The sequence below is a fragment of the Aptenodytes patagonicus genome, chromosome 3, assembly GCF_965638725.1.
Source record: "Aptenodytes patagonicus chromosome 3, bAptPat1.pri.cur, whole genome shotgun sequence".
NCBI classification, from domain to species: domain Eukaryota; kingdom Metazoa; phylum Chordata; class Aves; order Sphenisciformes; family Spheniscidae; genus Aptenodytes; species Aptenodytes patagonicus.
Genome location: NC_134951.1, coordinates 22,301,357 through 22,316,794, shown reverse-complemented (window position 1 = coordinate 22,316,794; position 15,438 = coordinate 22,301,357). Strand labels below are relative to the sequence as shown.

The 15,438-nt window shown below is 41.8% G+C and overlaps 1 pseudogene; it reads left to right on the top strand.

The window, feature by feature from the left end:
- Window positions 1–5,346: 5,346 nt before the first annotated feature.
- LOC143158856 (galectin-8 pseudogene) lies at window positions 5,347–15,119 on the top strand (annotated as a pseudogene).
- The last annotated feature ends 319 nt before the right edge of the window (window positions 15,120–15,438 follow it).

Genomic DNA, 15,438 nt, shown 5'->3' with positions numbered 1-15,438 from the left:
GGCTCTCTGCTTTTTCATAGTCTTTAACTACTTTATTATTAGGATTAGAATATTAGGATTAAGATGGTATTCAGAAGTCTCAGTGATGTTATACAAAACCTCACAGCAGTAGTCAATCCCTGCTCTGAAGACCTTAGGCTCTCAGTAAGTATGAGAGGCAAAAAATACTGTTTTCCTGACATTACAGATCTGCCAGCTGTAATACAACTTGGTGCTTCTCCTCTGAGCAATTATCACACACTGGAAAGTAGAAAGTGCATGATAATTACTCAGAGCAACTCTTTTCTGTTCAGGCAGTAAGTGGCAGCATTGCAATAGTCTTCGCTTCCTTATCTTTGTTGTCTTTCAAAGCAGTCCTGCTTTTCTGCTAAAGCAACAAATCTCCTTCTGCCATTTCTATGTCCTTAAAATCCAATTTTATATTGCATAATGATATACTATATTTAGTACAAATAATTTTATAAGTCAAATCATGACAAAAAGAAATTTGCAGGTTTGGGGTCTCTTGTGAATGGAGACTCTATTATCAAAAACAATCCATTGGTTTCTATGCTCTCAGTCAGGGAGTGTTCTGGATCCTTATCAACATTTCTAAAATGTGTGTTCCTGAACAAATTCAAACAAGTATAAAGACAGCTGGAGTCTTTTCTTTCTGCTCCTGAAGCAGAGGATGTAAATGGGATGCCTATAATGTAGATCCTTATTCTTGAACTTTATGTTTGATAGCCACTAAAAAGTAAGCCTGCAAAATCAACATCAGATCATTTCATGTTAATTGACTTGCCAGTGATACAGGATTGGATTTACCCTGTTTTAAAAGGGCTTTTTGGAACAACAGCTGTGATTTTTTTCCTGGCCCATAATCATCAGCAGCCATAAGAAAACTGCAATCAGAATGGAGGAGACAGATCTGCTGATGAAGCACAAGCCTGCCTCGTATCTAACTCCCTCTCACAGACCCCTTTGTTGGCTCTGCAGTGCTAAAAGGAACAACGTACACCAAGAATTCAGTGTTGACACTTGCATGAGCATATAGGCCTAAATGTTAATTACACCCTATTCAAAGTGTGCTGAAGTCAACAGCAATTTTCCAGTTGTGGGGTAGGACTAAAGAGTGGATCTGTTCAGCAAGAAAGGGTTTCCCAGGATAATTGCTTTTCTGGGTAGTCCTGCGGTGATTTGTTTGTGTAGACTTTAATTCTTAAGCTGGTTTCACACTACCTGGCTGCTTGAGTACCGTGATGCTGGATGTTACTTGTCAAAGGTTGTTGCTTTTACTGGCATGGCATTTATGCTGCTGGCCCTTGCAGAGTAATGAAAAGTGTACGCTCTGTCTCTTGTGGAAGTGTGTCTTTATAAAGATCCAGTTTCCTCATAAGAGCACAGCAAATTGTGTAAGGCAGCTTTTCATTGAGAAACCCTGCTTATTAGCTGTCAAGGTTAAGAGGTGAATGAGAAGATTCATTTATTCTTCAGGGCAAAATGGAACATTTCCAGTGACAGAGTCCTGGAAACACTTGCAAGAAAAAGAAAAAGAAAATGGTTTCATAATAACTTGCACCATGCATATGTAAAAAAATCACTATTTTTCACAACATTTCTGAGTCCCCATTTTGATTAGTGTCATAGTCAGTCATTAGGCCTGACTTGGTGCCTGAGCTTTTTTGTCATGTTTAGGAGAACCAGTCATAATAATATTTTAGGGAAACTTTAAAAATATTAGTTAAAATGACGATATACTGCATAGTCTGGCAAATTATTCAAAAATCAGTTTCAGAGATATTTATGTTTTCCTGCAGCAAGCTACACCAAGTACAAATGCTTTTATTCACCATGTTTTTAATATACTTTGGAGCAGAGAATAAAAGTGCTTTATAAATGTAAACCATTACTATTAATTATTACTACAGAATTTTTCCTTCATCATCTCCCTGACCTTTAAGGAACAATAATGAGAAAGTTTACTCGTTGTGAGTGTGAGCTGGTTTTAATAAATGTCTTTCACTGAGACTATATGACTGCTACGATGAAAACTCTCAAATGTTAATGCACTTGAGGTTTATAATGTCTAATGTTAATGTCATAGGACATAGGTCAGGGAAGTGAACTGGGAGTGATTGCGCATAATAAACCATCTGCATGTTATTTTGCAGGAACAAAACAGGGTAAACTAAGTCCCAGGACATGTCTACTGAGTTATGAAGTTATTGCAGGACTTCATCTAGCATTAACGAGGCCTCATTTGAACAAATGGGAAATTCTTGAAATAGGATATCACAGAACTAACTTGTGAGGGGCTCAAGGGAACAAATTTTGAGAAACGGCTAACTAGATTTGGCCTTTAATGATGCACAGGGAAAAAGAGGAGAGGAACTTCTCACATTTCATATTCCAGTGTTAGGCTACAGAAACTGCCCTGTGTCCCCTTGATAAATAAAGAGGAAGGATTTTTTGCAGGATATTTTTTTCTTTGTTTTCCTCTCCTTTCTTCTGTGTTATTATAGAGGTCAAGATTTGAGATTACATGTTCACACACAGAACAGTGAAAGAAATCCTTAAGCTGGATGTGTACATTCACAGCTATAAGACATAAAAATTTTCTAATGTCACTGCCCCTACTGTGCTCTAAACTACATTTTGCCTGTTAGTATCCAGCTACAAATGACAGGTTTCAGGCTAAGCTGCTATGTCAGCTAGATAGTGATTCACATGTGCTTTTATTTTATGGTCTGGTTTACATTCTACTTAGCTTTGTACTGTTCTGTGATGGGGACAAAAACTGTACATGGGGTGGAGGAGGACTAGAGAAACCAAATATCTCTTTTAAATTTCAGCTCTTTGAAACTGAATTTAATTTTGAGCTACACGACTTGAAAGTGTCTAAGTCTGCAAATGTTTTGAGACCACTAGTTTCAAGTGTTAAATTGCTTTTTATTGCTATAAGTTATAGCTTCAGAATATATAATAGAAGCTGCCCTTAAAATGGTAATGTGGAATGTGCAAGGGTTATATTATCCAATTAAAGGCATGTGCATCCTGCTAACGTTTAAGAGAGCAAACCCACAACTAGTTCTCTTAGAAGAGATGCATTTATTTCTCCCTGTGCTCTCAGGCTCACAGAAGCAAGGGTTATGTCAATTTTCCACCCAGATTCTTATACTTTTCCTGTGGGATAGCTAAATCCTTATACTACAAAGTGACAAACTCACTTGTACTCAAATTTGTTCTTATAGTCTTCCCTGGAGGCTAGTTGATGGGAGTGAATGGGGTTAATTCCAGCAGAGAATTTGAACTATTTGTTGTTAAGTGGGAAAAGAGCATCAACTATCATTGTCATAAGTCTTTTCTGCAAGCTTTGTAAGAAATTAAAGATATGTAAATAAGGTACAGAAAATTATTTTCCTTTCCAGGGAATTAGTCTGCTTGATTACAGCATGCTTTGGTTATTTAATAACATCTGGAGAGGCAATTTCAACTGCCTTCAAGACAAAAATTAGATAAAAATCTTGGAACATACCATTCGTGTACTAGGAACACATGGAAATATTGCTGTGTATGAAGCAGGGAAATAAATAACAACTCATCTATTCATGTTATTAGGCAGTGCATAACACTCATTTTTCTATGAAATTCTTTTTTTCTTTGCTTTATGTCAGTCATTCCTGACAAGTAATCCCTTTAGAATATGTCGTCCCTTGCTACAGGAGAGGACATTTTAAAGCAATTAAGGTATTTTTGGCAGCCACCAAAGTTTTATCATCTAGATAAAACTAAGAAAAGCTAAGTTAAAAACTTTCATGGTGCAATAGACCTCCAGAGCTTTCTACTGGGCACATACAGGAGCTTTGGACAGACATTCTTCTTGATTCTGGTCAGGGAAGATATGAAGTCTGTTAACATGACATGCTCATGTCATCAGTCTTTAAATATAGACAGATACCCCCCCAGCCTCTCCCTCAGGGCTGAACAGACTGTCAATGGAGAGAAAGAAGCATAGAAGAGCCTGTTCCTGACTTATTATGGATGTCTCTTCCAGGATGAGATTAATTATACCCAAGTATGAAGGGCACCTCAATGACTAGTATGAACATTTATCTTGTAGACATCCTCATTATGGCCAATGAATCCAACCCATGGAGTTGGTGGAACTGAAAGAAGGGAATCTGGGGTTCATTGATCAGCTTAGGTCCATCTTCGGAGAATCAGATAGCCTAAGCAGCAGGCATCTGCCCATATAGGCTATGTATGCAACCAGTTGTCAAGGAATAAGCCTGATCAGTCTTTTTGCTTGATGTGGTATGGTGAGCAAAAGTCCAAAGAAGACTAAAGGGTAAAATGAGACGAGAATGTATTTCTTCTCAGTTTTTGTCGTACTCATATAGAAGGCTAGCTGGGGAACCTTAAAAAATGGTCCCAAACATTGTCCCAGATTGGAGAAAATTAATCCCTTTTTAGTGGAGGAGTCTGCTAGCTGGCATGTGAGCTCGGAGGAATCCAGGAGGGTTGGCCAGCCTGCCTCGAAGCTTGGCTTTTGTCTTGTAATCAGTAGGATGATTCCAGGACACCTCAGTTTGCTCAGACCAGCAACATCAGGGAAAATGAAATTGGAATCATTCAAATCACATTTGGATTTTACTCTTTTGAGCCTTTTATATTTTATCTATAATAAAATAATTCAGTTTAGCTGTTGGGCTTAGGGACCTGGACACAAGTGAGATATTTTAATTATTCTTGTGGGACCTACTGACAGTGTACTACTACCAGTGTACTACTAATTTTTTCCTCTGAGTTTCCTTGTCTTGCAACTGAGGGACCATACTAATATCGGCTTACTCTTTAGTATTTATTATAAACAATATAAATTATGAATATTCAAACTACATATTAGAGGTGTATTCAATAAATTAGTGAAATGGTAGATAAAGTAACTTGCAGATGACATTCCATGTAGTGGAAAGTGAAAGAAACTTCTGCAGAAGAGAAACTGTGTTTTCCAGGTCTAGCATTGTCAGACAAACAGCAGTTAGAAATAGTACCTGAGCTGAATGGTCTTGAATGACTACATCCTTCACCCAGCTGTGATTAAACTCACATATCTAGCAGACTGAATTACAGTCAATTAATTTACATAGGATCAACAACAATCTTCTGTATTCTGATGTTGTAATTTCCTTTGCATCAGGTCACTCTTACTTATCTGATTATTTAGCTGACCAGTGACCTAAAGCATCTGCACTCAATTAACAATGTCATTCCTGCTAAAAAGTGAGCTTGTGTTATTTGTAGGGATATTCATAAGGTTCTTGTTAGTTTGAAGAAATGTTGTGCTGACTTAGCTAACCGTTCATGGGAAAAGAAGAGTTGGCACTCACTCTAGGTACTATGGCTGCTCTCACACATCCTCCTTCTTTGCTACTATGGAAAATATTTTGAAGCAGACATTTTTAAACACCTCTTAACTGCTAACCCTTCACTGGGACACTGCAAAACTGAGGGGCCAGGCTGGGCGCGGAAGGGGGGCGGCTGGCGGCGGCGGAGGGCAATGGCAGCGGCAGCGCCGGCCGGCCTCAGCCCGCGGGTCTCCAGGCGCTGCTAGTCACGGAGATCATTCCATATGTTGGGACAATACTTGGTGGCCTTGTTCCTGGAGAGCTGATTGTGATACATGGGACTGTTCCTGATGATGCAGACAGGTTCCAGGTGGATTTACGTTGTGGCAGTAGCATAAAGCCTCGAGCTGATGTGGCATTCCATTTCAACCCCCGTTTCAAAAGGTCTGGCTGCATTGTTTGCAACACGCTGGAGAGGGAAAAATGGGGCTGGGAAGAGATCACTTACGAGATGCCCTTTCAAAAAGGGAAGTCATTTGAGATTGTCATCATGATTTTAAAGGATAAATTCCAGGTAACTGTGAACAAGAAGCACTTGCTGCTCTACAACCACAGAATTAGCCTTGAAAGAATAGATACTCTTGGGATATATGGCAAAGTGCAGATCAAAAGTATAGATTTTGTTTCTAATGGGGAAATGCCAGATGGTTCACAATTTGGAGTTCCTTACGTTGGGAAACTTGATACTGCACTTCATCCAGGATGCACGGTTGCCATTAAATTATTTTTTATCTTTAAGGAGAAAATTATATGTTTTAAAAAAATTAAATTGAGCCAAGGAGAATCTCCATCCTTTATTGGATGCAAGGGGGAACATTGTCACTGAGGATGAGGAAAAGGCTGAGGTACTGAATGCCTTCTTTGCCTCAGTCTTTAACAGGCAGACCAGTTATCCTCAGGGTACTCGGCCCCCCGAGCTGGAAGACGGGGACGGCGAGCAGGATGAACCCCCCGTAATCCAAGAGGAAGCAGTCAATGACCTGCTATGCCACCTGGACACTCACAAGTCTATGGGGCCGGATGGGATCCACCCGAGAGTGCTGAGGGAGCTGGCGGAGGTGCTCGCCAAGCCACTCTCCATCGTTTATCAGCAGTCCTGGTTAAACGGGGGAGGTCCCAGATGACTGGAGGCTTGCCAATGTGACGCCCATCCACAAGAAGGGCCGGAAGGAGGATCCGGGGAACTACAGGCCTGTCAGCCTGACCTCGGTGCCGGGGAAGATGATGGAGCGGTTCATCTTGAGGGCGCTCACAAGGCATGAGCGGGACAACCAGGGGATCCGGCCTAGCCAGCACGGATTCATGAAAGACAGGTCCTGCTTGACCAACCTGATCTCCTTCTATGACCAGGTGACCCGCCTAGTGGATGAGGGAAAGGCTGTGGATGTGGTCTACCTGGACTTCAGCAAGGCCTTTGACACTGTCTCCCACAGCATTCTCCTAGAGAAGCTGGCGGCTCACGGCTTAGACAGGTGGACTCTGCGCTGGGTCAAAAACTGGCTGGACGGCCGGGCCCAGAGAGTTGTGGTGAATGGAGTTACATCCAGTTGGCAGCCGGTCACGAGCGGTGTTCCCCAGGGCTCAGTACTGGGGCCGGTCTTGTTTAATATCTTTATCGATGATCTGGATGAGGGGATTGAGTGCATCCTCAGGAAGTTTGCAGACGACACCAAGCTGGGCGGGAGTGTTGATCTGCTCGAGGGTAGGAAGGCTCTGCAGAGGGACCTGGACAGGCTGGATGGATGGGCCCAGGCCAACTGTATGAGGTTCAACAAGGCCAAGTGCCGGGTCGTGCACTTCGGCCACAACAACCCCATGCAGCGGTACAGGCTTGGGGAAGAGTGGCTGGAAAGCTGCCTGTCGGAAAAGGACCTGGGAGCGCTGGTCGACAGCCGGCTGAATATAAGCCAGCAGTGTGCCCAGGCGGCCAAGAAGGCCAATGGCATCCTGGCCTGGATCAGAAATAGTGTGGCCAGCAGGAGTAGGGAAGTGATCGTGCCCCTGTACTCGGCACTGGTGAGGCCGCACCTCGAATACTGTGTTCAGTTTTGGGCCCCTCGCTACAAGAAGGACGTCGAGGTGCTGGAGCGTGTCCAGAGAAGGGCAACGAGGCTGGTGAGGGGTCTGGAGAACAAGTCTTCTGAGGAGCGGCTGAGGGAACTGGGACTGTTTAGCCTGGAGAAAAGGAGGCTGAGGGGAGACCTCATCGCTCTCTACAACTACCTGACAGGAGGTTGTAGCGAGGTGGGTGTTGGTCTTTTCTCCGAAGTAACAAGTGATAGGACGAGAGGAAATGGCCTCAAGTTGCGCCAGGGGAGGTTTAGATTGGACGTGAGGAAAAATTTCTTTACTGAAAGAGTGGTGAAACATTGGAACAGGCTGCCCAGGGAAGTGGTGGAGTCCCCATCCCTGGAGGTATTTAAAAGACGTGTAGATGAGGCGCTTAGGGACATGGTTTAGTGGGCCTGGTGGTGTTGGGTTGACGGTTGGACTCGATGATCTTAGAGGTCTTTTCCAACCTCAATGATTCTATGATTCTATGATTCTAAAACAAAATGGCACAAAAGGTATGAGTTGTCTTCTCACAAAGGACAACCTCAGTGAGAGTCATTTCATTTAATTTCGGATACCTGCAAGGTATATGTTTACATCCAAGCTCATCATCCTTGGTTCCTTCTGCAGGCAACGAAGAGAATTAGTCACGTCTAGGACAGGATTCACCTCAGCATAGACATTCACAAGGTTAATCTTATCGAATTGTAAAAGTGTTGGTTTTTATTCATTGATGGTGAAGTGAAATAAGCCTGACTAGTGTGAGCACAGATGCTCACATTATGGATATCTAAGGTGAAGTAGAAGGAATCCAGGCAGGTCCTGGCTGTTCTTCGAAAATCTGAAATGCCTATCAACTGCCATTTTGTTTTGCAATGGTTTTAGTGTTTAAGTTCAGACCATGGCATAGCTTTTCAGAAAGTCGGCAGACTCCCGGGAAATATACAAAAAGATGGAACATCTTTAAAGGGCAACAGGAAGGAAAAGGAGCAATGAAAGAGGGAGAAGTTACAAATTATGTAAATTACAGACTAGGTTACATACTGCACCTCTGGCTGACACTCTGATAACACATACACAAATAACATCCTGGTGCTTTTCCCACACTGCTCTGTCCCACATCCATCATCCTCTGTTACTACAGCAGAGCAGAATATTCTCTCCTTTCTGCCTCTTGATTGCTGGCAGTGAGTGCTCTGCAGGGACAGGTGCAAAGCTCCGCCTCACAAAATGTCATGCAATTTGTGTCCCTATTTTTGCTCAGATACTCTTTAGGGGCTTAAATTTTCCTGTGGCTGCCTGTCTGGAGCAGAGGTAGCTATCTTACAGGCTATTTCTTTTTAGGTTTCCTTCTCTGTCTCATTGATTTTTCAAATTAGATATACAGAAAATTCATGTTAAATAAAAAATTTCAGCATTTCCTTTTCAATGGTAGTTACTACATATACCTGAAATGCTCAGTAGTGACATTTCAATGTTTATTTCCAGTCAGGAACAATAAAGATTTCACACTCCAAAATGTATGTGAAAGTCATGATTCTTTTTCATTAATTCTTTTTTTTTTTGCCTTAAAATCCAGTTTTCTTCAACTTTTTTATTCACAGTATCAAAGACTGATGATATTCTTTCCCTTCCTTTTCCAGATATTCTGACTTTTTCATTTCTTTTTGACACTTTGCATTGTCCAGTGAAATAAATCAGTATATTTCTCATAAGGACTCTGCTCAAGAACATTTCCTCAAAGAAGTTTAACCAAGTTCCTCTTCTTCCCATAGGCAGCAGTGTACATGTGCTGCTCCGAGGAATGAACTCTGTTCCCACAGCAAATCGGCCCAAGAGGTGTCTCAGTAGTGTCCTAGCAATGCTTAGTTTGCTAACTGCTAATTATTATTCTGTTCCTTAGAGTCTATCCTATTAATAAAGGCAAAACTTTCCAGGGGCCTTTCTGAGCACTGATGAACCAGCGTCCAGCATAAGGCAATCTACACTATTTTGTCATGTAACTGCGCCCAGTGCGGGGCCTTCGCTTTGTGGACTTTTCTTTCTGTTGTAACTGAAATTTTGAACCCTCTTTTTTTTCTGCATATGAATTCTTTTTAGGTATGGCAGCTTTCCAAAATAGCACTTATATGTAACAATATCAAGAGTACTTCATATTTTCCATGTATATCACATTAAGTGAATTGAAGTTAAACATTCAAATTGATTAAAGCGTGACATGTATTCCTGTGCTGGCACAATCACACAGTCTAAATCACAGATTTCTGTCACAAAATGAGATACAATGTCTGAGTAAATTCAGCTATATCCTTTACACACTTACCTTAATAAAAGCTGTGTAAGTGCCAGGTTTGCAAAGATGCTATACCTGTTATAACCAGCCAGATTTTAAAATATGTAGTGCAAGAGAAATGCAACGTTCACTAGGTAATTAATTCACCAGTTAAGTTATTCCACATTTCTTAGTGATTTTTTATGCTGAAAAACTCAAGTCATGCTGAGACACAGAAGCTGACGATTGTCTTAGAACAGCCTGTATGGGAGCACCTTCCAGTAATCCAGAGCTCACTCCTCAAGGATTGCACGAGGCTAAAGGACTGCAATGCAGTAACTTCCACGCAGGGTGATTAGTTATCGCTCCCTGTTTCTCCAGCAGCAGTGTAAGGAGACAAAGTGGGAGAGCAGCTGTTGGTTCCTGTATTTGATAAATAATTGAAAGCTTCCCTTTGCCTACATAATCACTCTACTTATGCTAAGATTATTGCAGCCTTTCTAAGGATCTCCTGACTTCAAACGGGGATCTTAAAGGAAAGCTAGCACAGGTAACTAAATAAGCCAGCCCTTTCTTTGAAAAGGATGTAATTTTTAGTGAAAAATCAGAATATAACATTTGCGGGTGTTGAATCTCCCTAGTGAATATATTTCTGCTTGACATGTTCATTTTGTCATTTTGAAAGTCTAAGCACTATGTTTATTTTTATAAACATAAACTTTTTTTTTTTCCCATTCCTGTTTGATGGGGTAAAAGAGGAAAGGTTCATGAGTGTTTACTTTCAAATAGCTAAGGGGAAAATGTAAGAACTGGCTGTGCTAATTGCTGTGTCTTCAAACACAGTTCACATCCATTTACATAATAAACGTCTGCGTAGTTGTGGATTACCAGTGGAGTATGAGGTTTCATGCCCAGTTAAGCCAAGATAGAAGAGAAGGCCTTACCAGTGGCATGTGACTAAGGTCACCTCCCATGTAGGCTCCAAACTCCCATTGCACCCTGGTAGTATCTACTGCATGTTGCTGCAGGCTCTTCTCTTTGTCCTCGTCCTTGCAGGCAGGAGTTTGGTTACTATACAGCAACACTCCTGTTATTGCATATATTGCATATATTGCAATATACTATATTATATTATATATTATTATATATATAATATATATAATATATTATATATATATTATATATATGAAAAGAATTCATATGCAGAAAAAAAGAGGGTTCAAAATATATTTTTATATATATATTATATTATATTATATATTATATTATACAATATACTATATTGCATATACTCTCCCTGTGCTGCTCATTCATGTTCACATGGTACTTCTACACATTATTTCAGACAGCGGTACTGGGAAGGTTTGAAGCATGAATATCAGCCTTCAGCAAATCTTCATTTAGCATTGTGCCTTCTGAGGAACTGAGGTTCAGGCACTAGGCCTTGAGCCTTTCATATCTAATCTTAAATGGGTTCGTAATTCAAAATTTAAGTTTCTGGACCCCATTTATTTGCAGAAAGCACTTCTGGACACAAAATTGTCCAAACAAAGTTTCTAGACCCACAGCCTACACTTGCTCTCAGGCTGCTAGCCTGTGAAAAAGAGTTTTGTGACTAAATATAAACTGAAATTCATTTCTTTACAAAACTGATTGGTGTCCAGGGAAACTTCTGGGTTTGTTTATTTTACTTACACTGTCTTTTTTTATTTACCAGTCACCACATGTCTTAAACCAGAATTTCATTAAAATTCCTTTGAGATGTGACTACAAATATGTAAGCAAGTTGACTATGGATAAAATTGAGGAGTTTTGTTTGTAACTTTGTTGGATGCTATAGCTAGCTCCTTTTAAATTCTTACACCCGTATTTCAGATCTAAATACTGATTTTTTATTTTTTTCCTTAGTATTTGGGACTTGACTTAAAAAATTTGAAGAGTCTGCTTTTCAGAAGGTGGAAGATATCTGCTTTAAAAAATGAAGCTTATTACAGTTGGGCAGCTGTCCTGGTTTCGGTAGGGATAGAGTTAATTTCCTTCCTAGTAGCTGGTACAGTGTTTTGGATTTAGGATGAGAACAAAGTTGATAACGCACCGATGTTTTAGTTGTTGCTAGGTAGTGCTTACACTAGCCAAGGACTTTTTAGTTTCCCATGCTCTACCGACTGAGAAGGCTGGAGGTGCACAAGAAGCTGGGAGGGGGCACAGCCAAACTGGCCAGAGGGACATTCCATACCATGGGACGTCATGCTCAGTACATACACTGGGGAAAGCTGGCCGGGGGGGCCGCTGCTCGGGGGCTGGCTGGGCATTGGTCGGTGGGTGGTGAGCAATTGTACTGTGCATCACTTGCTTTGTGTATTATTATTATTATCATATTATTAATATTATCATATTATTATCATTATCATTTTATTTCAATTATTAAACTGTTTTTATCTCAACCCACGAGTTTTTCTCACTTGTGCTCTTCCAATTCTCTCCCCCATCCCACTGGGGTGGGGGGGAGTGAGCGAGCGGCTGCGTGGTGCTCAGTTGCTGACTGAGATTAAACCACGACAGTCCTTTTTGGCGCCCAACGTGGGGCTCGAAGGGTTTGAGATAATAACAGATTAACCGGAGTGTATTAAGGAACTTATATCTGTTAATAGTTGTGGGTCACAATGTTGGTTGCTCTGTTCTCGATATTGATTTGTATAATCTGCATCGTGCTCTTTTTCCTGCTGTACATGTTAAAGATTGGTGTTGGGTTTTGCAGTTTGCTGTGGTCTGCAGTGAATAGTGATGTCTCGCTTGTGAGGTTTGTTTTTAGAACATTGACCTTGACGTTAGCGTGGTATGTAGGTTTCGCAATGAAGCCGTTACTGTACCACAGATACCATTTCGTGGAGACAACTAGCAATTACAGTAACTTTTCTGAGAGATTTTTATGGAGGAAATACAGAATGGCAGTGTCACTACCTTCTTCTATGATGTTTCCTCCTTCATTACAGTAACTTTTCAGTATTTTGAACATCCTTGGGTAGTTAAGATACTTCTATTAATACTTCTTGGGAATATTGTTTTGGTTTTGTCTAAAGTTGGTAAGCAATTTAAGAATATCATCCAGAGATCTGCCCCAAGGCTGAGTAGTTATGAGTGGCAGGGTGTGTGGGACAAGATGGGCAAGTACCTAGGCCAATGGGCACCCCCAGTGTTTTGGAACTTCACCCCTGAGCAAGTGCAGAATCCTGAAAAGTTAGTAGAATATTTGGACAAAGTATGCTGTCACCCTGGCAACTCCAGAGAGATGCAGATCATTGCAACGTGCTGGGGCCTGGCCCATGCCTACCGAGCCCTGTTCAACACCATTCAGTGCCCTCAAAGGGAAGAGAAGGTTTCTGGCTCTGACAGTAAAACGACACGCACTGCAGCCACTCAGACCCCGGCGACAGGCCCTGCGGCCACTCAGACCCCGGCAACATGCACTGCAGCTACTCAGACGCTGGCAACAGGCCCTGTGGCCACTCAGACCCCGGTGACAGGCACTGCGGCCACTCCAACCCCGGCGACATGCACTGCGGCCACTCCAACCCCGGCGACACGCCCTGTGGCTGAACCAAAGAACCAGCCTGTGCCGGTATCAGTCGCCCCTGTACACAAGAAGAAATTTTGGAAGCGGAAGTCGGCTCGTTTAGTAAGGGAGGAAGAAGCTTCTTCTAAAAGGGAACCGGAGGAAGAACTGTACGAGTACCCTGGAGAAGGGCCATCACGAGAACGGGAGGAGGAGAGCTGGCCGCTGATCGGGGAGGAGGAAGAGGAAGAACTCATAAACGAGGCAGTGACCACCCGATCTCTATCCCTGAGTGAGCTGCAAGATATACGAAAAGATTTCAGCCATCGTCCAGGTGAGCATATTGTCACCTGGCTGCTCCGATGCTGGGATAATGGGGCCAGTAGCCTGGAATTAGAGGGATGGCCCACAGACTAAGGGAATGATATCTCTGTGTGTGTGTATATATATATATATAGAAAAAAGGGGGTGGTGATTAATGAAAATGTACTGGAAAATATGAGACTTGAGCATGACGCAGATGGTATAGAATAAGGGGTGGATATTGTCCTGGTTTCGGCAGGGATAGAGGTAATTTCCTTCCCAGTAGCTGGTACAGTGCTGTGTTTTGGATTTAGGATGAGAACAAAGTTGATAACGCACCGATGTTTTAGTTGTTGCTAGGTAATGCTTACACCAGCCAAGGACTTTTTAGTTTCCCATGCTCTACTGACTGAGAAGGCTGGAGGTGCACAAGAAGCTGGGAGGGGGCACAGCCAAACTGGCCAAAGGGACATTCCATACCATGTGACGTCATGCTCAGTACATAAACTGGGGGAAGCTGGCCGGGGGGGGCCACTGCTCGGGGACTGGCTGGGCATCGGTCGGCGGGTGGTGAGCAATTGTACTGTGCATCACTTGCTTTGTGTATTATTATTATTATTATCATATTATTATTATCATATTATTATTATTATTATCATTATCATTTTATTTCAATTATTAAACTGTTTTTATCTCAACCCATGACTTTTTTCTCACTTGTGCTCTTCCAATTCTCTCCCCCATCCCACCAGGTGGGGGGAGTGTGTGAGCGGCTGCGTGGTGCTCAGTTGCTAACTGAGGTTAAACCACAACAGCAGCTTTTGAAGACATTCATTTTAATGCTTATATATTTTGTCCTACATATCAACAAGGCAAATTATATCTAATTTTGCGTCTTCCCATATTTACTATAAATACACTTGTTTGCTGGGAAACATCCTGTGAGAACAAAGGAACAGCAAGTTCCCTGCTTGAGAGCTCAGAAGATTAGACCAACTGCAAAGTCTCTTTTCCTGAAAGAAAGCTTTGCCCAGGAAAACATAGCAGTTTGCCCCAGGCTTAACTAACCAGAAGAATCAAATCTCCTGCCAGACATCTTAGCTATGGGTTAAAGCTGTTTTACCATTAATTGCAGATATCTACATTTACTAGCTCAAATGATGCACTGAGATTCTTGCAAAGAGGTCAGTGGCACATAGGTGAAACCCATACTGGGTACAATGGGAGAGACAGAGAAAGATTTTGTATAATTATGTTGGAGATTTAAAAAGTTAACCAACTTGCTGTGTTGTGGGGTGGAGAATGCCCCTGAGAAAATTCAGGAGTTTCCATACACTTCTCTGGTTTTGTTACTTATCCTCCCACATTTCTCTTTCCTTCCTCATTTCCGTCACAGCTGCACTTTAAATACTCTAGGCCTGATTCCGCTTTCCCTTGTCCCAGTTTCCCTGCAGTCCATTGGGGTTAGAGCTTGTTTTGTTTCTTTACTTCAGGTAGTAGTAATGTTATATCCAGGGACAGGAAGATAGAATTTGAGAGAGTGACATAGAGTTTGGGAATGATGGTTTGAGAGAGAAAGTAGAACGAAAACTGTTTCTTCACACACGCCAAGTTGATAAACTATGGAGACATATTTTGGCCAGCTCCTTGTCTAAAGACCAAAGCATCTGCATACAGAAGTTTTTTCCAGTTGTGCAGTGGCTATGGATGAGACATCATGTAGAAAATAATGTTTACTGATTTGGGAGAATTTTTCTCCGGATACACTACCCAGATATTACATTGGTTGGTGTAGCCGGAAAGCGTAAAGCAAGTTACAACAGTTTCAACCCAAAAATTAACATTGTATCTATGGTACCCTGGAGCAT